Source organism: Amblyomma mixtum, chromosome 1 (assembly GCF_055824585.1).
Source record: "Amblyomma mixtum isolate Tamu chromosome 1, ASM5582458v1, whole genome shotgun sequence".
NCBI classification, from domain to species: Eukaryota; Metazoa; Arthropoda; class Arachnida; order Ixodida; family Ixodidae; genus Amblyomma; species Amblyomma mixtum.
In genome coordinates this window covers 292,555,078-292,581,238 of record NC_143012.1, presented here as the reverse complement: position 1 = coordinate 292,581,238, position 26,161 = coordinate 292,555,078, and the positions used below count along the sequence as shown (strand labels likewise).

The following is a 26,161-nucleotide window of genomic DNA, read 5'->3' as shown; positions in this document are numbered from 1 at the left end:
GACGCGCAGTTGATCAGAGACATGGGAGAGGCCTTTGCCCTGCAGGGGGCGTAGTCAGGCTGATGGTGGTGATTATAATGATGATGACGATGATGATTCGGTTTTTTGGTGGAGGTACGAATTTCGATGACCGAATATCGAATGATAAGGATGTTTTCCAGGGTTCTGGGAAATTCGCATTCTCAATGTTTTATTCGACGGCTTGTGAATTTCAGCGTCGTTTTATATGTCTAATCTTCGATGCGTTTTTCGTCTTTACGGGGTTTAATTGTGCGCGACCGCACGGATAAAAATCAGCAGCTTTTTCCGTGATTTCGTTACGACCATTGTTTTGTTAGGACCCAGGAGAGCAAAACGCTTAAAACCATGCACTCGTTGCTGGAGAAGACCACAAATAACGCTGGCTTTGTCACTAAGTTCACTGTAGTTTATTCAAGTGTGCTTGAAAAGAACCGATGAATTGACACTTATTCTGCTGATGGGCAGCTGTGTATGGTTGAAGGAACTTGGATGAACAACAGCTTTGGGTAAATGGAACGACCAAGTGGATAGAAATGAGCACATGTTACACTATCCACATGTGTCCACGGGAATGCACATGCTGGAGTGTCTGCGTTGGTCTGGTTGTTATTTTAATCTTCCCCGTCGTTTTCCCTAATCCACAGTCGCGTGATAAAAGAAATTATCTTGGAGAGGCAGTCGTCATCCAAGTCCTTCGTGTCTATAACTCCGTCCTGCGGTTTTTCTAGCAATACCTTTTCATCGCTCATCACATACATGCTTGGGACACTGACTTCGCATTTCACTTTGATGTCTTCGTTCTGATCAAAAAGGTCGTCTGTCACCACAAAGCTAAGTTTACGGGACACCGTTTCGAAGCCGTCGGCGTGTTTCACGGTCGTGAGGTCGCTTTGATGCTTGGAGTCCGTCACCAAGGCGCCGTTGATAAACCAACGAAGAATTGGCGCTGGTTTGGATTTTCCCGATGTGCAGTTCAGGCTGACCGTTTCAGTGGCCCTGTATCTCCTCCTGGCTCCTTCGATCCGCGGTCCATGCCTCGGAAGGGCTGTAGTAAAAACGTAAAGCGCGCTGTGAAATAGATCGACAGGGTTTGTTGGCAACAGAGGGCACACTGCCTTCTGTGTTGAGTCGAAGATAAAATGCGCAACACTCCACTCAGCCGACATACTTCGCTTACGGTTTTCATGCCACAACCGCCTCCGGCACAGCCGCGCCATGTTGAGCGACGAAATAAAATAACGCGCACGGTGCCTGGAACAAATGGAAGCGCTCTAGCAGTTGAGGAGACACCTGGCTTGCGTAAGCATTGAACGATCATTCTTGTAGTGATTGGCTGTGACCGCATGCAGTAAAGCACGCATGCATTCAAGATCGTGATCGAAGTGCATTCTTTGTGAGAACAGTCGCTGCTAGGCCGACCCGGGGCCGGGTTCACGTGACCACACAGGGCGCCTCCTGAGAGCCCGCTACCTACCTCTCTACCGCGGAGTTCTTGCCGGGTTTTAAGGCACAGCAGTAGTGCGTGTGTCGTAGCAGAAAACGCAATGACGTCATCAATTCGCGATTCGCCGTGTTAACCTGTTGTACCAATGAGAATGTGCCGTCTATGGTCACATGACCGTGGTCAATGGCCTGTGGACCTGTGAATGTGTTCTTTACGTGGTCGGTCGTAGAAGGGTGGCAGTACAGCTTGGCGTAAGCCTGGCTAGTAGTGCAGCTGTGTATCTGCTGTAGCTTAAAACGAGAAAGACAAAATGTGTAGTGATTACTTCGATTAGCTATGCAGTCGTGCCCAGTTAATATTCCCTCTTTAAGGTGGACGACTCGAATCATGGACATCTCGTACACCGCTCTTTTTAAATGTATTTGCCTCCCGTTAATAAGGAAACTGACTGTCCGGGCAAAGGAATGAATGAAAATGTGCGGAGCCCATTGGGGCCCATGTATTTTTGTCGGGTTAGTATTAACGGCAATGATAAGATCTCGACTGCTCCAACCAGATATTTTCTTTTCTGTATATTGAGCGCAGGACACCAGCAAAAGGCAGCGGAAAAGTGAAAATGGCTGAGTGATAGCCTATTTTTTTTTTCTGGTTTCATACTTTGAAGTGCCAAGCTGCCTGGTCGACGCGGCTTACTATTAGCCGTACTGCGTGTTTGGCCGTGAGGAAAAATCTCTCGCCCCGCCGCGGTGGCTCAGTGGTTACGGCGCTCGGCTGCTGACCCGAGAGACGCGATTTAGATCCCGGCCGCGGCGGCTGGATTTCTTGAAGGCGAAATTCTAGAGGCCCGTGTGCTGTGCGATGTCAGTGCACGTTAAACAACCCCAGGTGGTCGAAATTTCCGGAGCCCTTCACTACGGCGTCTCTTATAGCCTCAGTCGCTTTGGGAGGTTAAACCCCAATAAACCAAACCAAACCAACCTAAAATCTCTCAACAGCTAGGGCTACATTGAAAACCGCATTCAGTAGCTGTCTGACGGGGCACATATATGTCGAGTGGTTCGTGAGGTGTGAACAGTCGTATAGCAGGACACGCCACGACGTGTCTCATGGACTACGTGGAACTGCAAACCGCACCACATTATTTTAAACATAATGGCGACTAGCATTTCAAGCTCCCAAGAATGACTAATTTCCCCTTCATGGCCCACTACTGTGCATTTTTTCCGGATCATTTTTTTTCTTCACAATTTTGTTGTTACAGATGACTAGCTTTATGAACAGTTTTGCACGGGAATCAAAAAGTCCATAATAACGAGGCACTATACTGTATATGATATGCTGAATTTTATTCACTTTCTACAAGCTGTATGCGCATCCTTGTATTCTGTGAAGAAAACCTGTCGGCTTTTATAGTCTACGGATTCGCCTTCGCTTTCTGTCATGTTGGTTGGTTGGTTTATGGGGTTTAACGTCCCAAAGCGACTCAGGCTATGAGAGACGCCATAGTGATGGACTCCAGAAATTTCGACCACCTGGGGTTATTTAATGTGCACTGACATCGCACAGTACACGGGCCTCTAGAATTTCTCCTCCAAAGAAATTCAACCGCCGCGGCCGGGATCGAACCCGCGTCTTTCGGGTCAGTAGCCGAGCACCACAACCACTGAGCCACCGCGGCGGCGCGTTCTGTCATGTATTGTGTCCATAATTATTATTACAAAACTAGTACCGGTTCCTGACAGCACGTACGATTTTCGTTGATGATGATGACGGTGTGGCTTTACCCTCTAGACCAGGGGTTCTCAAACTGGGTTCCGCGGAACACAGGGGTTCCGCGGGCTGTCTGCTTGTGTTCCGCGAGAACCTTCACCGGCCCTGACCTGGCAGCTGATATGAGACTGGCTCTGAGTGCTACTGAGCCACGCTTTGACTTGCTCTTAAAAGGGAAGCAGTACCACCCATCACACATCACATTAGTATTTGTATTAATCTGTGCAATAAACATTTAACCTCTGCAACTTTCCCTTTGCAAAAATGCACTCCACAACATTGCTGGTAAGTGAAAGCGGGGGGGGGGGGGGGGGGGTGTTCCCTGGAACTTATTGAAGGCTTTTGGGGTTCCTCCAAGCAAAGAAGTTTGAGAACCCCTGCTCTAGACCAAGCTGTCACAGTTCGCCTGTTCTAGCTGTTGGATTAGTGCCGAAACAAAAAATGAAAGAAAAGAACGAAGCTGGTCGGGGTTAAGTGCTCCCTCTTATGGGAGCCGCTTGTGTTATCTAGATTATTCCGCACTATAAGGCAATCTTGGGGCTTAGAAAAGTAAGGGCTTCGACGGGCTCACCTATGACGTTTATCTGCTTGACGCCAATCACTGTCTGGAACGACGGCTCCTGTGCCGATATCTCGCAGTTGTAGAGCCCGGAACTTTCAAGAGTCACGTTGTGCAGGTAGACTGTCGCCCCGACAGACTCCGAAGTCTGCGGTGCGTTGTAGGAAAAAAACCACAGAAAATTCGCAATGTTAGCTGTCTTCAATGAGTTGTGGGCTTAAATAAAGTTATTCGCTTATTTCTCCTCAATGTGAGACCACGCTAGTCAAACACAATGAAAAACTCGTTTGTGCAAAACCTCTCCTTCGAAAAGGACCCGATTTAACTCGTGTCTCGCTGGGAAGAAAGTGAGGGAGAACCTTAATAAACGTTAGAGGGCGCTGCGGAAACCGCACTGGAGTAATGCGAAAGCACTGACGCCTCCTCGCCGCCTCTAACCGCTCCTCTTTGCCTCTATAGTTTCTCTTCTTTGCCTCTATGTGGATTGTGACGTCACGTCTGACAATCGAATCACATAATTCACCTTTGAACCATAGTTAATGTACCTTACTGTAAAATTAATTCGCATTCAATTCAAAATTAATTCATTTCATCCACACTTATTTCACAAACATGACACAAATAATCTACAATTAATTCAGCCAATTCGCACTTAGATAATTTAATTTGTAATTGATTCATTTAGTTTGCACTTAATTCACAACTGATTTACTCTAAATCACCTTTAATTCATTTCAATTTATCATTAAGTCACATTATACCCACATTAATCCATATTAATTTATAATTAATTAACCTTAATTCACTCTAATATACCTTGATGCATCTTCGTTTACTACTGGCGTTTCTGTAATTTGTTATTATTGATTATATTTCGATTAACTCCAAAGCCCCCATCGTTTAACCGCAGTATTCATTACGGACATTCAAATTTCGCGCCGCGCGTTGGCTCTCGCCCACCTTTCCGGTCACTTGGGCCAATCAAGTGGTAGGTCACGTGGCAGCGTCACGTGGTACGACACTTCCGGCAATTAGAATTTCGCGCCACTCGCGCCCCGACCACGCCCACTTTCGGTTGCTTTTTTGGCTGTAATTAACTAATGATCCGATTGACACCGAATTTCTTGCCCGGCATCCTCACATCACCTCCATTCGATTATAACCACTTTTTAGACATCTCTTTATGGTTCCCCGCAACTGCTGCCTACACGTTTTGCGGACACGAAACCGCCGACATAGCCTAGTAATGCTTTCGCATTAAAATGTCCCAGGTTCACGGAACACATGGGAGGGAATGATGTCGCCCGCCGGCACGCCCGAGCCCTCTTATACCGGGATTCCCCCTTGGCCGACGAGGCAGAGGAACGCGTTACACAGACCATAATCAGCTTCCACGAACACCTACAGGCCTACAGACAGGTCAGACAGACATACACCACACCTCACAAAACTCTAGACAAGACAGAAGAACACACCCTTGGCCGACTACAAACAGACACTCTCGTAACAGCCCTTAAACTCCACCCATGGTATCCCTCACTCTACAAACCAGAGTGCCCACACTTTGGAGAAATAGCGACAGCTTTTCACATGTGTGTGCATGCCAATTCAGTCCTGCTACAGATAGACTTGCGAATCCCAATTTGGAGCAGTGAGTCCTTGCAGTGGGTCCTCGACCAGCAACGAGGACTGGTTCGCAGGGTCCACGCTGCGGTGCAGGCCAGTGGGCTGCCGGAATAGCCGGGCCACCCAGGGCTTCACTTATTGTCATTGTCTAAATAAAGTTTTCAATAAATTCCAGGTTCATGTACTAGGTCGACGGGTTCAGGCCAGGTGGCTACCCACCAGGCGAGAGTTATGGACCACCAGCAGCGGACGCAACGTTTGGCGGAGAGCAGAGGATTCTAAGGTCTAGAATCCAAAAAGAATCACTCCGTCCTTCATTCCAACCTCTACCGCCTCCTTGGACTGCTGTCAGCTCACAGCAAACAAGCCTACTCGTGGCAAGAAGAGACAAGTGACGTCGCCTCCGTTTCAAGCCGCCGCTCTTCGTCCATTACCGGACGGTTGCATTCTTTACATTGATGTCGCCACCTCAGGAGGATCTACTGCTTCCGTTAGTACACTGAGCTCTCACCTCAGCGACCGCATTGACAATCCTTACGCACTGTGGACATGTTTCGGACCGTAGGTGGTTCATGCCCGGGTTCTTCGGGGAGCTGGGCTGTCCTTGAGCAGTGACGCTCACTTCCGCTTGTAGCTGACCGAACATGCGTACACTCGCTTTATGTCATTATTGGCAGCAAGCTGAATTGCATGGCTACTTGGGATTATTTCTAACGCTTCATTGCGTTATACTCTGCGTCATATCTGCAGCCCCTCTGAACGAGATGTCCATAGACGATTTCCGTTCACGACGGCCCGTGCCTCTAATGGGTACTCACGTTTACGCTGATTCCCGGCACAGGGAAGGTCGTGGTGCCGACGGCAGGCCTATAGCGGTAGAACTCCTGTCCGTCCTTGAACCACTTGGCGGCGTACAGGGAGTCCGCCTGAAGGTCATACTGGCAGTCCAGCTTGGCGGTGCCGCCGTACAGCACGGTAGGGGGTGCCTTCACCTTTAGCAGCCGCAACCCGGACGCCGGACGGAACAGCAGGCCTGCGTGAACAGTGCCACCGACAATTTTACGCTCGCGGCCTTGCCTGTTCAAGGAAGTCGTGGGATACAGCGGTGGTCTGATGATATACAGTACACAGGCCTCTTGCCAAAAAACGGGAGCAATAGAACAAATAAATAGCAGCGCAAGGAGACGAGGACTAGACGAGAGAACAAGGACGGCGCTGATAGAATAAAAAAGGTCTTTAATGTCAACTGAGAAGGCTTGGCAGCCCTTGTCATGATTATGGAAGAATAATTCTAAAACCTGGTCAGAGTTCTTGACCAGAAACGGATCGTCCACGGGTAAAAGCTTAAGTTGTCGTTGCAAAAAACCTGCGACAGAATGCTGCCATGTTCCAGCTTCAGAGACAATGGTCCTTAGTGGCATTTCTAACTTATGGGTTTTCGCGCTAAAGAATACATTTAAGAAGTTTTTCTTGCTGTTATCGATCGCCTTTACAAGCTGTGTAATGTTTAACCGTTCGCAGAGTTTCTTTGCGTGGGTCTTGACTTTAGTCAAGGACACCTTAGGATGGTTGTTGAAGACTGACGAAATAGCATCCCTAGATTTTGTTTTAAAAACTGTGCTAGGCATAACAGTGAATCCACCCTCCTTATCGGCCAGAAGGAGACGAAGCGAGTGATCACGTAAAAAGGCGGCCACTCTTCTGACAGGCATGAAGAGTTTCAGCGCCGTCCTTGTTCTCTCGTCTAGTCCTCGTCTCCTTGCGCTGCTATTTATTTGTTCAAACATGTACCAACACGCCCAATTTTCCACGTGAGCAATAGAACTTTGTCGCGGAGGCCAGGCGACAACTTTAGTAAACGTGTCCCTCCGTAGAAAGTCCAGCAGCGGACAGGTGTGGACGCTCTAGGAAGAACGGTTGTCCCCCGGCGGTGCCGTAACACGAGCCTCCGCGATGCTTCCGCTAGCAAAAAAGAGATGCTGCACGCAAATTCTTGCACTGTTACATCAACAACCTGTTACTAGGAGTTTGGAGCATGCTTCAGCGAGCCAACACCGCGTGTCCTGCAGCTCCGTTCAAGAGAATAAGCTGTTGCACGTTATGAAGCTGAATCTACGACGCATTTACTACATTAAGCTGTTACCAGAATGAAGTACACGTGGTTCTGAGTGCGTGGTGGAGTTTGTGTCTTCGCATCGAAATGCTAGAGGCCCGCGTGCTGTTCGATGTCAGTGCACGTTAAAGAACCCCAGGTAATCGAAATTTCCGGAGCCCTCCACTACGGCGTCCCTCCATAGCCTGAGTCGCTTTGGGACGTTGAATCCCATACAACGAACCAACCTTTTCATTGTCTTTTCATCGTGGTTGTAGGCTATGCAGAGGGATACTGGAATGCCGCCACGTGCGCAGCGTGATGACAGGCCCGGTGATGGGCTAAAGTGGCCGGCATATTAAAAAAAAAAGGATATAAGTTGTTCCCGACCCTTGTCCGTTTATGTCCTGCTGGCACTGTGTGAAATAACAGGCGCTGAGATGAGAGGTCGACTTTAACTTGGCTTACGCCGGGAGACGGCGTACAGACCTTTCCATCGTGTGCGCACAGATGTCGGAAACCTCCTCTGTGCACTGTTGCAAACCTGTTCTGCAACAGCTTCCACCTTGTTATCGCCAGCTGGCAATATGGCGACGCTTATGAGAAAGGAGGGGAGCGTTATGATTCGCTTTCCCCTCCCACCCTTCCCTCATGGCGCGGAGGGGGTAGGTGTCCACCGAGCATTTGCTGGGCGATTTCCTTTCCTCTAAATCCATTTTCGCTTGATTACTGCTGCCGATGCCTGTATATCTGTGTCAGTCCTTCTTCTTCTTATTGGCACTTTCTGTATATTTGCCGAAAGGTCAGAGCAATAAAAATTAGTTGACAGTTCAGCACCTGTGACTTATCTTCCCTTCCTTTGCCCACAGCATGCTTTTTCCTCTACGTTCAGTCACCTTATACGCCTATTAAACCTATTATGAGCTTGGGTATAATCCTGGTAAGCTTCCGAGTCGCTTTGGGACGTTAAACCTCAATAAACCAATAAACCAGTAAACCAATTATGTTTCTGAGGAATTAAAATGCAGTGTTATACGCGGGATTTGTCTTCAAAAGCAACCACTGAATCGCCAAGCAAAAAAGCGATGAGACCAAGGAACAACTAACGCGTATACCGAGGGGAAAAAGCGTAGGGTAGAGCGAAAAACATGGACACTCTCACTCGAACTACACTCGGGGGAGTCGTGCGTACGTACCTCCGACAAAGAGGACCTGCAGCGCTTGGCGCAGGCTGGCGATGCGGACGAGACGCGAGCCTCCCAGCGACGTCATGGGGCCGTGTTCCTTGCGACGCTCTGGATTCGCCGAGCCGCTTACGCCCCTTTTTTCAACCATACGCAGAGCGCCGCGGTCGCATATAAGAGAGGTCGCGTTGCGAGATCTGCAGTGACGACACCAGACACACCCCCGCCACGGCAGCGAAACTTGATACGCCCTTCGCGTATAGTGAAAGGTAACGACCGTTTATAGTGGAAGGAACTCCATTTCTGTGTGTGTGTGTGCAGAATGTGGACGTGTCGCAAGCCAGACGGCTGGAGCCGCACGAGCAGTACACTTATCTTTGGACTGTGAGGCAAGCTAGGGACTTGTTAACTATGCTCCCTATACCGCTCTACTAGCTGGAAGTTGCTTTTCGTAAGGGCGGAAGTTGACACGTCTTTTGCTGTGCCAACTAGGTTTCGAAACCGCCACGAGAGCTAACTTCCCATTGCGGAAGAACTGTGAGCTGTAATTGTGAAGGGTGTCTGTTTTCTTCAGCACCGTCGCCTTATTTCTACGCTGTTTTGATGCCCTTGTGTTGCAGAACTTCATTTGCTTAATTTTGTCGTTGCTTGCTGACGCAATAAGAGCGACAAGTTGCAATAGATTATGGTAAGTACTCTATGTACTTACTTCTATGTACTGCCCCACTCACACAATGCTCCCATGTAAAGGAGCCTGTGAGTAACTTGAATAAATAAATAAATAAATAAATAAATAAATAAATAAATAAATAGAGTCAGCCAGTTCTGTGCTACAAGGCGTTGACAAATTTTTGTTGAACATGTTTTTTTACGGTGCCCTTTATATTTATTTTTATACCAAAGAAGAACAACCATTCAAATACAATAAGATTTGCCGGTCTAGCTGGTTCATACTCATGAAGGGTGTAACTGCGCCAAACGGTTAGGACAATATGAAGGAACACACACTGCTCTTCTAAGTATCGTGTGTGTTCCTTCACGTTGCCCTAACCCTTTCGCGCAGTTACACCCTTCATCAATCAAGTCCAATTGTGGAGTTCACCCTGCCCGAAAATGCACATTTTGCAAGCAGTATTTTACCATCGTTATGCAAAAGTTTCTTAGGATCGTCGCCTTACTTGTAGTGTGAGTACTAAAGGCAGTGTTCGTGGGCATTACGCTGCTAATCGTTACAAACTGTTTATATAATAAAAAACTGTTCTCATTTTCTTGCTCCACCTGCACGGTGGAAGGCCACGCTAATGCAAGTGATAAGCCGACAAAACTCATTACTGAAGTATTTGGTAGCATCGTTAACATTATTCAAACTGACCATACCCAGGCGACGTTCAAGCTATGCGGAAGCAAGCTGAACAAACTGCGGTGCATTTGCGAAATCCTATATCATGCGACACCACGACGTGATGCATTGTTAGTGCGGAGTTAGATCGTGTTTCCACTGCGCCCGACTGAACTTCACGCCCTCCAGGCGGGAATAAAGTTGCCCAGTGTTATTACGCCGCAGATTATGCAATGAAGTATAGCATCAGATGAGAAAAGAAGCATCTGGTCCTTGGTTGCGTTAGCGGAAGTGAAGCTCTAACGAAAGTGCCTTCACTGGTTCGCGAGGCGCTTGGATACGGGCTTTCTGTGGCGTCGGGTGCTCTTACGAATGTCATTTACAGCAAGGCTGAAATCATATTCAGAGCGTGTTCTTCTTTCCGGCCGCCCTGTTCGTTAAGGCTTGCGAGGCTCCTGCTTTGCCCACACTAAACGGCGCTTACATCTGGATCCTGTCTCTGCGACGCAACCGCTCGGTGTTCCGTGCGAAGAAGCAAGCCTGCAACAACACTCTGTCTTAGCTCGAGCTAGGCCGCCCTTGAATCCCCGGTCCTCAGCCATATGCATCCAGCCGGCATGCGGCTTTCACGTGCCGTACACGCGCGAATGTGCCGCCAGGGGACTGCGCATGCGCAGATTGGTAGCGCAAAAAGCGGATTGCTTCTATAAATGGTTGACACGTGCTGCTGGCTTTCCGTACTGAATATCGAGACACTCGAGCACGTGACCAGGGAATGCTGCTGTTCTGAGCGATCGTGTTTCTGAGTATGTTGCTCGACCTTCTGGCGCGTCTGTCGTCGGGCGGAGGGGCCCGCGAGAACGGCGGGCGCTTCGCGCTAAATCTTGCGTGACGACACCGGCGCGAAACGAAGTTGACAGCTCGCCTAGGAGCCGAAAGCGCAGAGGGCGCGACACTGGCTCTCGTCTTGACGGCACAACTTTTCCCATGGGTGTCGCTTACGGAACAGTCGCGGTGTTGATTGGACGCGGCGAAGGCGGTTGCCTCGCGTGAACAATGCGCCGTTAAGTGGAGGGGGTGCAGATGTCGTAGAACTCGTTTTGTGATGAGAAAACGCTCGTTAGCCTTCATATGCTTGCCGGTGCTTTATTTCGCTAAAGTGTCCGACTAAGCAGTCATGTAGTACTTGTCAGGTGTACGGATGATGCGCCAGCTGATAAGCTGAATATTACTCCTACTTTGATGGCTTAATGCCTGATCAATGCTCAGTCGCTGTCTACACAACAGCAGTGTTGTTCGACGGACCCGAACTTCCTCGTTTGTTTTTTTCTCGGTGTATTTTAGACGTTCGTCATATGCAGAAAAAAAGTTTGATGGTTTAGTGAAACGTCTGTAGCTGTCAAATAGCGCAGTAAGTTCTCTTACAAATATTAATCAGTTCCTACTTGCAATCTGAAGATTTATGCCATTGCACCCTGCAGGATTTGCCATCGTATTTGCTCATGGTGGCCTGTGAATTTTCGCCGCCTAGTCGACGTGCGTCATTTTTCTCTCTCTGCATTTCACGTAAGTATATAGTGCCAACTTTTGGGTGTGTTTTTGTATATTTGCACATGCATGCGCACGCTTTGTGTGTGTGTTTTAATAGGGAGAGTCAGAAAGAGCTTCGCAACGAAGAGCACAGATATCCGCTGTCCTGTTTAAAACCTCCTAGATTCGGTTTGGTTTGGTTTATGGGGTTTAACGTCCCAAAGCGACTAAGGCTATGAGAGACGCCGTAGTGGAGGGCTCCGGAAATTTCGACCACCTGGGGTTCTTTAACGTGCACTGACATCGCACAGTACACGGGCCTCTAGAATTTCTCCTCCAAAGAAATTCTAGCCGCCGCGGCCGGGATCGCACCCGCGTCTTTTGGGACAGCAGCCGAGCACCATAACCACTGAGCCACCACGGCGGCCCTAGATTCGGTGTGTTACCAGAAATCAAGACTATATAGGAAGCACGGGGAGCCTTGGGTTTTGTATATCCTAGGCAGGATCAGAGTGTATTCCAGTGACGCTTCAGCTTTATGCCCCTGGCATTAGAACACATGCTTTCACGACGTTTGCAGTGGTTGCGATCATCTCCACTACAACGAAGAAAAAAGATGTGGCATAATTTTCTTCTGCTTTTCTATCAGCGTAATGTTACGCGCAGCGTACGCAAAATTTTTCGTTTAGCAGTACGGCTCGTTTCAGTGGTTTTAAAGCGAACCCGGTGACATCTCATTTGGCTCGGGGCGCAGTAGTAGCTCCCTTTTTTCTTACGTGAGCATGAAGATCTACAGCCTTTGTCAAAAGTTTGCAGCCCACGGGGTTTGTTTCTGAGGCACACTGTGTGGTTCATAATGCATCTCCAGCGCTCCAAGTTTCGTGAAGGTGACATGATTTCTGGTTCTGCCTCCTCCAATGGGTAGGACTACCATGAATGTTACAGGAGTCCCACTACAAGGCTTAGAAGCAAACCCCCTGGGCTCTAAACTTTTGACAAAGACTGTACAAGGGCGAACGCATGTCTAGAACGACCTAAATATGTGTTCCTAGCTCCCAAAGCCGCTAAGACAAGAAAGGCAAAAAAATGACGATGAAACCTTATGATTCTAACTGCACATGCTTACATCCAGACCATTTTTAACCAAATGTTATCGCTAGATATCGTGTGTTCAGCCTGAAACAAGCTCAGAGCGCGTTTTAGGGAAGCGTTTTGCCGTCGGTACATATGCCCTCAAAAGGTGCAGTAATTCTCTTATTTTACTATTTTCTGCGCCGTTCCCTTCCTGCCTTTCTCTCACAAAACACCTCCCCAGCACATTAATAGCGTGTCAGCGCTGTTTTTTATGTTTTTGTATTATAGCGCTCAGTTCGTATACTATAATTAATGCGCTCTTATGCGAGGTACAGTGATAAAAATTCCTATGAACAGCATTCTGAGTACTTCAGCTGATGCCCGCTGACTATATCTTTTTCTTTCTCTCTGCCGGAATATAAAAGCCACAAAAAAAAAAAAAACTAAACTGAACTTCCTCGCTGCTTGGAGGTGCAGCTTCACATTGAGAGGTACACTGGGCAGGTCCCTCACGAAAGTGCAGAGCGCCCTCTCCCGTTCTTGGCTACATGCTTAGACTGCCAATGAATTATTAGCTTTCTCCTTTCCTCCGTGTTCCGAAAACTTCTGAGTGGGTACTTATGTACTACGTTTGCTCTACATTTCGCCAGTTTTCTTTTCTCTATTTTCCATTAGAGTTGCCGTCATCACCTTTAACAAGACAGTGGAAAACTTCGTTCCGTGCTATTAGTAGCCACTTTATGCAAATATATGCACTTATTTTGGATTGATTTTTTTTCGGCACACTGTTCTGGTGACGCGGTGGTATCTGAAGTGCCTTAAACGCACTAATCGGTAATGTAGTTTTCAGGTAGACCGCAATCAGAAGTCTATAAAACGCAATATTAGCAGAAAGAACGATTTTTATCGCCGTGTTTTTATGCATCCTGGGAAAGACATGCGCAGACTAATTGTGATTGTGTGAATTTACTCATTACACCAATAAATCTCAAGCAATACACCTCGGATGCAAATAAAATTCATTGGACAAAGCCGCATTCCATAAACTTTTCGAGGAGCGTACGACTAGGGGGGAGGGGGGGGATGGGCTATTTCGAACATCAATATAAAACAAACTGCACAACAGACAGGGCACTGAAGAGATGAGAGAGGAGAAAAGCATTCGCCAAAACACTGCAATTCTTGAAATTACTGCCAAAAAACACTAATTCTCAAGGAGAGAAAGGTAATCGGATACGCAACAGGGAAAAAGGTTCGTGAAATTCTTGATATTTCGAAGTAGTGTGATGTGGCTCTGATAAGTGTGTAATTATCGCTTCAATACATTTATAGGGCAGAAAAAATAAGATGTCTGCGTTCATTGAGCTGATTCTGGTGGCGCGTTTGGCGGCCATACATTTTTTGCGCATGCGCATTGTTGGAGATGAAGGAAGCATCGCTTCAGTAAAGTAGTCGAAAGCGAGCGCTCCTCCCGTCTGTGTGCACAAAATTTGCACAAAATGCACAAAATTTTGACGCCAGATGTGCGTTGAAGACGCTGTGAACTAAATGGACAAGCTACGGGTTGTGACAGATGAAAAGCGTCGTCTGATCGCATCGAATACGAGGGGGTACCCAAAAGAAACCGGACTTATTTTTGTATGAACTTATTTGTTCACATTTTCAGCACAGACCTTCAATATCCTTCAAAGTACTCTCCACTTACAATGATACGTTTGTCGAATCTTTCATTTCATTTCTCAAAACATTGTTTAAATTCATCTTTTGTGATGCTTGACAGTCCCTCCGTCGTTTTTTTCTTCACCTCAGCAACATCAGCGAAACGCTTTCCATTCACCTGTCTTTTCATTCTACGAAATAAAGAAAGTAGCACGTGGCAAGGTCGGGTGAGTATGAGGGTTGAGGAACAGAGGTCAAGCCAATTTTGGTCCGAATTTGTCGTAGAGACAGGGCTGTGTGAGCAGGGGCATTACCATGGTGGAAAAACCAGTCACCCGTCTGCCACAAATCAGGCCGCTTCCACCAAACACTGTTGCCCAATCTTTTCAAAACATCCAAGCAGAAAGCCTGGTTAACTGTCTGACCTTGCGGAACAAATTCTGAATGGACGACTCCTCTCACGTCGAGAAAACAAATCAGCATTGTTTTGAGGTTTGGTTTCACCTGACGAGCTTTCTTGAGGCGAGATGAATTTGGAGTTTTCCATTGGCGTGACTGTTGCTTTGATTCAGAATTTAATTCAGGAACACTTGAGTTGTCCCCATAGCATCGTCCTTGAACGTCTTTCTGAATATCTCAAGAGTTTCCGTTCCACTTTTTCCGAGAAAAAAATCAGAATTTCACCGGAGCACGCCGTTCACGAAAATCAGCCATTGCAAAAACGACGCTCACACAAAACATTCGTCACTCTAAAACTCTTCCTAAACTAGTCTGAGCTCCTTCAACGACGGCACTCGGCTTACTGACTCTGGAATGTTCGTTATATATGCTCCTAGCGGCAAAACGCGGTACCACAGAAGCTGTGCCGATTCAAAAAATTAGTCCGGTTTCTTTTGGGTACCCCCTCGTATTTGCCGCCGGTCAGGGATTTGTATTGCCTGCTCTGAAAACGCGATTGTTTTACACTGGTACGTTGATCCTGAAATCTCACCCATGCACTGTTATGTCACAGCTTAAATGAAATATTTTGAGGTGTAACATTTAGCTACATATAAGAGTTTTTTTAAAAAAAAAAACGTAGTCGGCGCGCGTGGAGTGTTGTGTCGGGGGGAAATAACTGTCCAGTCAGACCAAAACTCTATGCGTTCGTCAAATAACCTGTACTGCCGGTCAAGAATTTGTCTGCTTTGGACACATGGTTGCTGTACGGAAACGGAAACCAAATAAGATCGTCACTATTTCAACATCGCACATGCTGGAGGGAACAGTCAAAAAGCCAGCCGATTGCTTTTTAACTTGGATGGATTCTTCAGTCCGGAGCTGCATTGCGTTTACTGGTTATTTATTTCTTTAGTCGGTTAGAGTGGGACGTGATAGCGATAGCGGTGATTCTGAGTAAAACTCAGGTTTGGTCATGTTACGTATGCACATTATAAATGTGCTACTCTCACTTCGCTGTGGGAGATGTGAGCTATGGATAAGGAATTGTCCATTTTTCGTTCAGTGACAATAACAGACTCATAGCAGTCGTGTCATCCAGTTTGTTCTATATGTGTACTTAAATGGAGAAAATGACGGTTTTGAAATGTTTACTGCTTGACACAGCCTTGTACTCGTATCGGGAAGATGCGAGCTTGACTGAGCTTGGAGTTTTTACTGATTTTCAGCGAGCATCTTAGCTGCGGCTACTACCGAAGCTCTCCCTGGGACCGTGTCGACGATGGTCCCATGAACATGTAGTGATCGATGACGCGATCCGACACTTGTATATATGCGAGCTTAGACCTGTACTTAGAGTAGTCGACGGCCTTACTTTGTAACACTGTCCTACAATTTCGAGGTACAACATTTCTGAGCTGAAATAATGAAACGCTGTATCGCGCATGCATTTTGACTACCATGACCACTAGACATACAATACTACACAACGTGTGATTTCACAATAGTTTATTATATGCGTTCAGCGCTGCTTCTAGTTTGATATTTATTATCTTGCGCACCATCTTGCGGAAGTAAACTTGAAGCCTCGCTCTTTGGAGCGCGTTTCAGCGGTAAATAGCCCAGAGCTTGGTCAAGATAGCCACAGCCTTGTCCAGGCATTCGTCCTGCGGCGTCGGCACGGGTGCTGTGTACGGTGGCCGTTGGTGCTGGTGCTGGCGTTGCTGGGGAGGCGAGTACGCTACGGTTCGCTGAGCGACAACAGGAATGGACGTCTGGCCCATGGCTTCGTAGAGCCCCGCGAAGCTGGCGTGGCACTTGACGCGTATAGCGCCCGCACGGGCGTGGTGATTGGCGACCGAGATTCTCGTCGCGAGGTTCGCAGTCTGGAAACCGTCCCTGTGCGTATCGACCGTCGCTTGGGCCTCCGTGTCGTCCACGAGGCGGTTGTCGATGAACAGAGCCAGCTTCGGGGCGGGCCTGGCACGGCTCGAGGAGCAGTTGAGGCGTACGGTGTCCCCCACCTGGTACGTCTCCAGGTCGGTGGCGATGTGTGGCCTCATCTCTCGCAGTTCTGGTCGAGGTGAAACGATGAAAAGGTAGAATAACGCATTTAATAGAATGAGCAGTGGAGTTTGCTGGTGCATGATTTGCAGATGACAAGAGCATTTGCGCAGGACGGAGCAGAAGAGACACAACACTGCGCAGCGGCCCTTCTGCTCGATCCTGCGTAAGCGCTGTTTTCACTTGTGAAATAAAGCAGCGAACTGATCAGAAAGGGACAACTGCATTTAGGTTACCCCGAGAGAGAAAAAGAGAGAGAGGAGAGAGTCAGAGGGCAAGTAGACGGAAAAAGCGCTTAGCTTTTCCCGTCGAATTCCCGTCGAAGAATCGAATTTCATCCATTATGGCGAACATGTTGAGATGCAAGCTGTTTAAGTTTCGGCAGTAAGAAATCGTAAAAGAAAAAAAAAACAGACACAAGATATGTGGACAGGACGATTTGTCCACCTCTCTTGTGTCAGTTTTTTTTTGTTGTTCTTTCTTATTACCAAAATTATGCACAAACTGGCCCCGCAACGTGTTCTAATTGAGTACTGCTTAAATTTGTTGCCACAGTGATGACCAGGAAACAAGCTGTGAAAGGTGCTATTGATACTCAGAATCGCCTAGAGATGTCCACGTCTGGTGCGGAAGCATGAGCGCGAACATAGTTTTCAGGAGAACGCTAGGACGATTCGTGAGGGGTGCCGCTGACTTCGTCTTCAAATTTTGTGACTGCAACAACGTAATGACACCTAGAACGTGTAAAAGGTTCTTTATTTTTTTTTAGAAAAAATGTTGAATTTCTCAAAACATAACCATATTAGTCCTTAAGGACGTCACTTGTTCAAAGTTTATGAACCATCAATGACAGGCTAATATACTTTTCCATAAGCATTGTAACTGCATCTGTCCTCTTCTTAGGAGTGCTTTAAAAGACCTTACTGTTTTCTTGCTGCAGAATATTCTTCTTTTTCATAAAGAGTTCCAAACCACTACATTGATCTGGTTCTGAGTATGCAAGTTGCACTTTCTTTTTAAAAGTCACTTTTCGGCTGTCGAGACAGATGTTACAAGTGGGTACAGGGGCATATTTCTTCCAAAATAGAGAGACGTTGGAGACAATGGCGATGGCAATATGTTAGGCGCCAACTTATCAGATGGCGAAGGCATGTTCGACGGCTATAACGACGCTTTATGGAGTTTTCGATCGAAAAAAGATATTTGGACAATATAATTCTTTTCTTTTAATTTGATTTTGGTGAACGAACTGTTTTTGCATACGCTTTCTCCACAATTAGTAATCTAGGATGATGTGCATGAGGAACGGCTTGAGAGTTAAGCCGATCGAACTAAGTGAACGCCGTTTTTTGCGAAGCACGAGGACTGCTAAACACTTTGGGCCTTGCTGGAAAAGAACATTGTCATTTCAACGTTCGATCAGCTTTTCCGCAGAGCTTTTAGTACAAAAAAGTTTTGCGAACTTCCCCAGCTCACTGCTGCAAAAATTCTGCTGTCTCATGCATCATACAGTTAGTGTTATCACTTTAATGCTTCAGCTAGCTTAACTCATGAATTTCTTTCAGCCTAATTGCGAGAATAAACCGTGTTACAGCAGATCAATCCGAGTAGGCTAAACCTGAAGTGACCACCTTCAAATCGCGCCAGACTGCACTCGTGAGGATGCGGAAGAATTTCTATAATATTAAAGCTGAAAATTTGCTTGTGTTTTGGTCCCCACATTACTGAAAGATATGTAAGTATGATTACTTTTTGCGACATTATATGTTAATTTGGGACTGGAATGCGTAGTGTTGACGATAAAGTCCGACGGGCAGCTCCAAAGCGAGTACTCGTGCGGGAAGAAAGAGGACAATCAGTGAAGGTCACTCATGCTAGATGTCTCTTAAGGATCGCTCTTGTATATTTCTGTCACGTTCAGCACATTGTTTTGAAACAAATGTTCGTTGGTCACCGACAGAGGAGGGCGCGGAGAGAACTTCTTGCATGCTCTACAGAGTACAGTCACGCAGAGGGTGCACTGTTTAATTTGCCGCATACACGAGCGTCGCCAGATGCAGCGTTCGCCGCTCTGATTAGCATGGGACACGCCCGGATAAACGAAACACGTAGCAGAAAACTACGAATAAAGGCAGGAAACAAAGAGGTGCAATCTTTGCTCGTAAACGACTTGAATGTTAGGGTGCAGCTCTTGGCATGCGCACTGGCAAGAAGAGACAAGTATGCTGTTCGTATTTACCGGAGACAGTGAGCATTTTCTCGTCCTGCACTGTGAGGAAAGGAGGTGCGTCGGAGCTGGCCTCGCAGCGGTAGGTTCCCGCACTCAGCGCGGTCAGGTTGGTCAGGTACAGGGAGGAGTAGTTGGACTGCAGCATCTGTGCCACGGGAGAAAGTATGGGAAGTGCATATCACCTTACTGCCTTCGCTATGACCCGAATGAATAGTAGTTATGTTCAATAAGAATAGTTTTTTTGGGGAGGTAGGGGGGGGGGGGGGGGTATTGTTAACGGGGTTGTGCTGGTGTGGGCGCGTTTTCTCAAAATGCACCCACACGCTTGCATCTGCACCCTTTTTTGCCATAAGTGACCGCAGAGGTTTTTAAATTTGTGGCATAATCAAACCATGACCGTAGAGCCAATTGGAGTGAACATTGCTCTGCGCGAATGCAAAATGCATAGTGCTTGCGGGCGTTCTCGTTCTAAGCGGACGTTGAGGCCAAACAACGTGCGGCCGGAGCGGCCTGTGCCGGTCCCCAAATGCAAATTTACCGCTCGACAACAGAATTCCTTATCGTGAAACTGGCGGGTTGACCCCTTTCTTCGTTTCAATAAAGCTTGTTCGCTCTCCGAAAAAGCGTCAGGATTCGATCACGTGTCGAGCTTTTGTGTACAACTAAATACAGAATACGCTATTCTCGCAAGAAACGGAAGTAAGTTACGCTATAGACCCACGCACTCTTCACAACAAACCTCGAAAGTGCTTTCTTAAACAGCACCTCTGAAACGTGGTACAGTGTAAGTAACCAGGCTGCACGGTTTGCTTGTCAGTCGTATATTAAAGCTATTATGCCAGCCCTGAAGCTCTGAATCTCTGTATGGTAAGTGGGACCCCTGTCCTCACCTTCAAAGAACATTAAGGAAGCCGTGAGGGCTCTACAATACGAACGAGAAGCAAACCATGCGGCCTGGTTACTTTTGCCAAAGACTGTACATTCACATAGCGTTGAATCATTTGTCAACGTTCATTGCGCACGTGCTAAGTGGCACGCGTTCTGTTGGTGCCAGCGAAGATTTCGCTAGTGCCCATTACATGGAAGGACAACTGACTTACGTCGACGGTGACGCCTTCCGCGGTGAACAAGTTTCCGGGGGGCCTGCTACGGGGCACAAAGCGGTACAATTCCGTGTCGTCCTTGTACCACTTGAAGCTGTAGAGGGGAACGTCACCGAGGTCGTGCGGGCAGTTCAGGCGCACGCTTCCACCAAGCACACCGATGGGAGGTTGCTCCATCGCCAGCGGTCGTTCTGCGAAGGGTTTGTTAGAAAAAATAAGGAAAAAAAAAGCGAAGACGCAAGAAGAAATAACGACCTCTAAAAATAGCCACAACCATGTAGGCGTCCACACGTTATCTGCATTTTATTTCAAAGGGCAAGAAATCACAGGATGTCTTTGGCTTTACAATTTGACTTCGACTTTGACGGTGGATACCACGCCTAGCGCGAGGCAATAATTATTTCAAGTGTTCGTACTTCACGGATATTTTATTATTGCAGTACAGTCCTTGACAATAAGAAAACAAGTAATCTAAAAAGGCGGAAAGAAAGGCTTTCGAAGTGCACATCAAAATGACGGTGAGCATATTCTTTTAACCTTTGTACGGCAGTACGTGGCAACACACAGTTCGCTTGCGCGTTGCCCTTTCCCAAAAAACCACGCTGGTACAAACCGGAACGCTTTTGTTCTCGTTAAACTTGAATAATTCAAAACTTGTCCCCAGTTATCTGCATTAAAAGAGGTACAGCCGCCCACAGGCTTAACACGAATGACGGAACGCGTGGCCTGGACTGCCGTCAGCGCCACGAAGCGTTAGTCACTGGTGCGAGATAATGCTCTCGCTATGTTTACGGTGGCTAAAGGTAGCTGGTGCGCAGCTCGCTTTGACTGCTTTTCCGCTTGTGCCTGATCGGCGCATGGACAGCGCGCTCGTCACGGGGGTGTTTCTGCGCTTTTTGCTCGCCCATTCGGCCTGCACGGCCCCGGGAACGTTCTTTGCAGCTTTCTTATCACGGCAACCAGGAACTGCGCGCTACACTGCCGCGGTTCGCACCAGTTATCGTCAGCCACCGTAAATATTCCGAGAGCATTATCTCGCATTCGTTGACTATCGCTTCATGGCGCTGACGGCAGTCCACGCCACGCGCTCCGTCATTCGTGTGCAGTCTGTGGGCGGCTGTACATGGCCCTGCAGTGTGCATCCGGAACCTTATAGCCCGAACACTTTTGACCAAGACAGCACATGGGACGCAGAAGGGAGCTCACCCGTAACGCGGAGATCTCCGTCGTCTGACACCAGGGCGAATGACGGGGCGTCAGCTGATACTTCGCACGTGTACCTTCCAGAGGCGCTGTGCTGTACGTTGTTCAGGATTACCGAAGATTCGCTGCTTTCTGCTTGCTGAAAAGACATTTCGTAGATGGAAGTATGCGGTGACTGAACCCAAATGGATACTTGAAGCGATTCTGAGGTGCACTGAATTTGCTGTCCTGTATCGGAACCACTGAATTTCACTCCATGTGCTTCGGTGTCGCCTATAAATTGTTACTTATGCTATTTTTGTTTGTTCGCTAGCCTTTCGCTACAAAATTTGCAACCTTTATAGAGAACAGATCCCACTCGAGTGCTGTTTATTGAAACGCGTTAATTTGCTTAATGGGCAATACTTCGCGATTTCATTCCGGGCGGAGGTTCGGGAACAATTCGCTCCACTGATTTATGGCCGAATCGTTTGAGAAAACAGTTTCGACTGAGAGAGAATGAAAATATTTCTGAGAAGATATATTCGCAAAAACTAACATTGGTTACAACATTTAACCTGCGTTCGATATTTAGCACTTTTCTTTTAGCAGAGGTGTTCTATTTGTGGTTCAGCAGGTTGCTTTACAGCCTTTTCCCGTCTTGTGTTCCACACTTCGAAAAGCTGACTAAAGGGATCACAGGCTTTGTGTTTTAATTTTTCTCTAGCCCAAGTGGGCAAAAAATGGAGCATTTGTTTTGTTTTTTAGTCAAGGATTTTTTTTTTACCGTGTTTTGATACTGATATACTGCACGACATATTTTACTGTAAAGCGCTGGCTTGTTAGCCTTTCCATAAAATGCAGAGAAGAAGGTACCAAGAAAACATAGGGCACACTCTTTCCCTTCTGCCATGTCGGCAAGTGGTCGCACAAGCGCTTTGGTTCGCACACACTTATCTAAAACGGGTGAGCTGCTGTTTACTGAATATTCTTGAGTGACGTTCTTGGGTAAAAGGGCGTTTTTTCCCCCTCTGCACTAAAAGAGCTCACTAAAGAAGTTCTTGTTTTCCTAAAATGGTAGCCACGAATTAACTTAGTTGCGTGAGCGCGTCTTTAGGACCACAAGAATTTATTTTCCACTTCACCGTATCTGACTATGCTCTGGTCGTGGCATCAGTGGTTAAGCTCCTCTCAACAACTGGACACGGAACAATGCTTTTGCTAAAAAAAAGAAAGGAAAGAGTGCGCCGATGCACTGCGAATGGCAGAAGTTGTGCTTACGTTCACGGTGAGCCCCTTGACTTTGAACACTGACTTGGCTGGTCTGTCCCTAGGCAAAAAGCGGAAGAACTCCTGCTGGTCCTTGTACCACTTGACGCTGTACAGGGGGTCTCTCTCCAGGTCGTAGACGCACTCTAGCTTCACGGTAGACCCTCGGATGGGCCTCGACGGGACGTTCACTTCGATCAGTCTCAGGGCTCGAGCTGGACTCGTCGTACCTGTGGAGAGAGCGATTCGGATACGCTCGCTTCCATAGCACTCGTGTGGGCTAATCTGCCAAGAAAGTTCGTTCATGAGTAGCTGTGAAGGACTGTGTACGGGAGGCCTAGGCATGGCCCAAAAGAACTCTCTCCATCGACTAACACCAGAGACACTGTGTCTGGCTCAAAATTATCGCCCTGTCCCGTCAGCGAAGGCGGTTGTGTGGAATGCAGCGGGCGCAACACAGAGACGTGCGAAATAGCCAGAGGGCAAAAGAGGAGAGGCTGCGCGGGGCGCCCAGCGCGACCACACGCATCCCTGCGGCCCGTTTTGCAGCGCGTCCCCAACTCCCCCCCCCCCCCCCCCCCCCCCTTTGGCGCAGAGACAGGCACGTTTGTGCGTTTGTGTGTGCGCGCATGCACGCCTGCAGACGGCCTTGTTGCGAGGTACGGGCTGTGGACTCGGAGAAGGCTAGGATTTGGGTCTTTACTAAGGGAAGTTAACCCAAAAGAAAAGAGGGCCCCATGCCCTTGGAAAACAGACTGTCTCCCCGGGCAGCTGCTCTCTTCCGCTGCTAAGGGAGGACTCCTTTTGTCCGTTGACGGCCAAGTTTTCGAATGCCGTGGTCGCGTGTCCAAGCCGCGGTTCTTGGAAGAGACCACCCCGGGTTCCGATGCGAGAAGAGAGAGGACAGCCGTGACCCTCATAAATATGTCAACTTCAAGAGGAGTGCGTCTTCGGCTGAACATGAGCTCCGCGTTCGCGAAGAGGCCGGCACCCTGCGGCGCGGAGGGTAGGCCGGAACGCTCGCGGCACAAACAGCTTCCCGGAGTTCGCGGGCCCACTGGCCTGCATTGTCTTGCAGCGCGACGGCCTTACTAATGGCTCGAGGTGGCGGGGGAGGCCGGCAAGTTAGCACCAAGAGGGCTCCCAGCAGAGGAGGCGAGGAGGACACCGAAGGAAAGAAAGGGAGTCCTCAGAGAGACGCGTTGGAGACAGATGAGACAAAGGAGAGAACCAGCAGAGACGGGCGAAGTGTACGGACGGGAACAGATCGCGCTGGTCTGTAGTCGGTGAGGCCGGACCCGCGGGCATCCGTTGCAAACTGACCGCCAGCCGAGACGCCCAAGAAGCCGGACGCCACAACCCGTCAGAGTACCGCCAGCCGAGACGCCCAAGAAGCCTGACGCTACCACCCGTCATAGTCACCGAAACGTGGGACCGCCATCAGCCTGAGCGCCACCCTGCCAGAGCAGCCGAGAGCGAGGCACCTGTTGGCCGGACTGCACCGCGACGCCTGATACAAGACAGCGGTGAGCGGAACTCCCAGTTTCACCTTCAGGCAGAGAGTGTGAATAAATTAGGTTGACTCGGAGGCGTTGTGTGTTGGCTCAATTCTCCTCGCTTCAGCAGAACCCGTAGATAGCAACAAACAACTGTGTTGCATTGTGACTGACCCCCGACAGGCGGGAACGTCACATAGCTATCTTCAGATTCGCTCTGAATTGTACAGACGAATCTTGGTTCATTTCTGACATTTTGATCACACTATGTTGTAACCGATGTCCAGAACGCAACGTAAGTTGTTGCTGTTGATGCGACTGAGAGAAGGATGAAAAGGAAAGTGCACGGGCCTGCTGCTGGCTCGAGCCGAGCCACCACCGCTGCCTCGTGCAGATAGTGGAGAGTTAAGAGATAAGATGAAGGAGTGTAAGAAGAGACGCGCGTCGCAACAACCGCGTCCGCCGAAGCAAAGACGCTGGCTAAAGCAACAGATAAGCGACCGTAGCTCCGCAATATAAGCGTAACGCCAATGCTTTTTATACAGTTTCGTTCGTACGCAGGCGCGTTTTCATGCTGAATAACCTTGTTAGTTAGAACTCGCTCAGTTTCCCGTATAATAAAATTGATGATTTAGTCCCGTCAACTTCAAATAAAGCGCATTGAAAAGCTCCCCTTAATTCGAACAAAATTTCGGTTTCCTTCGGGTTGGAGTCATCGAAAGTTGACTGTATTAGTTTTTTTTTTCAAAGACACCCAGAGAAATCCTATTGCACTAATTTCTCGCGCTAGGCTAAAATAAAGCAGTTGTATTCAAATGCCGACTCGTTGAATACCTGTAGTGGTAGTACATACGCACATGCTACGAGCCAGACGAGGACAGCAGCGAAGACGGGACGACGCCAGCCTGGTGGAGGGTCGGCCATTTTGTTCGAGAAGAGGTTCCAGTCCCCGAGTAGAAAAGGCGGTCTGCGAGGGCGGCAGCGTGGCTGGCTTTATAACAGGAGCAGCGCCCGTCGTAGGAACAACGACGCCGCGTTGGGTGACGCGTCCCCGATGCAATCGCACGCGCAACACCGGCGATCACTCAGCACAGCGATGTTTGTCAGACATACTGCGCAGCGGCGAGCCCGTGGGAACGAGAAATGGTCCCGGCTCAAGGATAAATCGTGGCGTGTATGAGAGCCTGGAGCTCGTCTTAAATTATTCTTTATTTCATCTTGATCGCAATGTACCCTCGAAGACGTTGCTTATGGCGTGCCTCGAGACTTGCTCAAGCAAGCGGGCGCGGACGGCTCACTTGCACTGCGTTTTTGAGCGTCGTGTTTGTGCAAGAGTCTAATCTAGGTTTGCGCCTATGGTAACGCAACACTGCCAGTAAACACTGGGGAGGGGGGGGGGGGGTTAAAGAGAGAACATTGCTGTTTATCTAGTCCGACAGCTTGTTAGAACTCAGTCTTGTACACGGAGGTTTGTACAGTAGACTTACCCCACGACAGGTGATGTTGACGTCGTGGTGTGAGGGTATTTACTGAAACCTCCGTCGTTTCCCTGCTGGCCACCGGAGAGTGTTAGGGCTAGGTGTGGACAAAGATGTGGACATAGAGTTAATTTATATACTCTAAAGAGAAAGCGGCGCATTCAGCCCATGCATTTAAATATGCAATGAGCACGGCTATGAGCCGACTCTTCTCGATTGCCAGCTGCTAAACCGGTTGCTGCTAAATCCGGCGATAAAACGAAGTTTGAACCTGGGAACGTAGCCAGATGGAAAATGGAGCTTGTTGTGCAGCTGTAAATAATCTGTAAAGAATTTAAGTGTAGTGCTTGGAGTATTTCAGACGGTGTAGTATGTACTGAAGGCGCGTGTCCACTGTTAAGTTTTTCAGCTCATGCTTTCTTTGTATCCTGTAGTGATATGAAGGCAAATATTCGAGTAATCTCCGCGCCGAAAGGTCTGCACACATTGCCACGTATCAGCGGAGCGCACAAAAGTTATCAGAGTTGCAGCGTCTCAGAATATCCCTGTTTGATATAAAGAACTAGGCCGTTATCCAAGCAATATAGCGATGTCTATCTAACC

General features: G+C 48.1%; 1 pseudogene across 1 annotated transcript; it reads right to left on the bottom strand.

Moving 5' to 3' along the window:
* Positions 1-465: 465 nt before the first annotated feature.
* On the bottom strand, positions 466-25,150 carry LOC149372040 (uncharacterized; annotated as a pseudogene). The gene is made up of 10 exons (XR_016290773.1): positions 24,938-25,150; positions 22,597-22,814; positions 21,340-21,475; positions 20,131-20,324; positions 19,040-19,175; positions 16,299-16,810; positions 8,709-8,833; positions 6,239-6,453; positions 3,807-3,942; positions 466-1,066 (listed from the first exon to the last, which is right to left on the bottom strand). The product of XR_016290773.1 is annotated as an uncharacterized LOC149372040 (transcript).
* Positions 25,151-26,161: the final 1,011 nt, after the last annotated feature.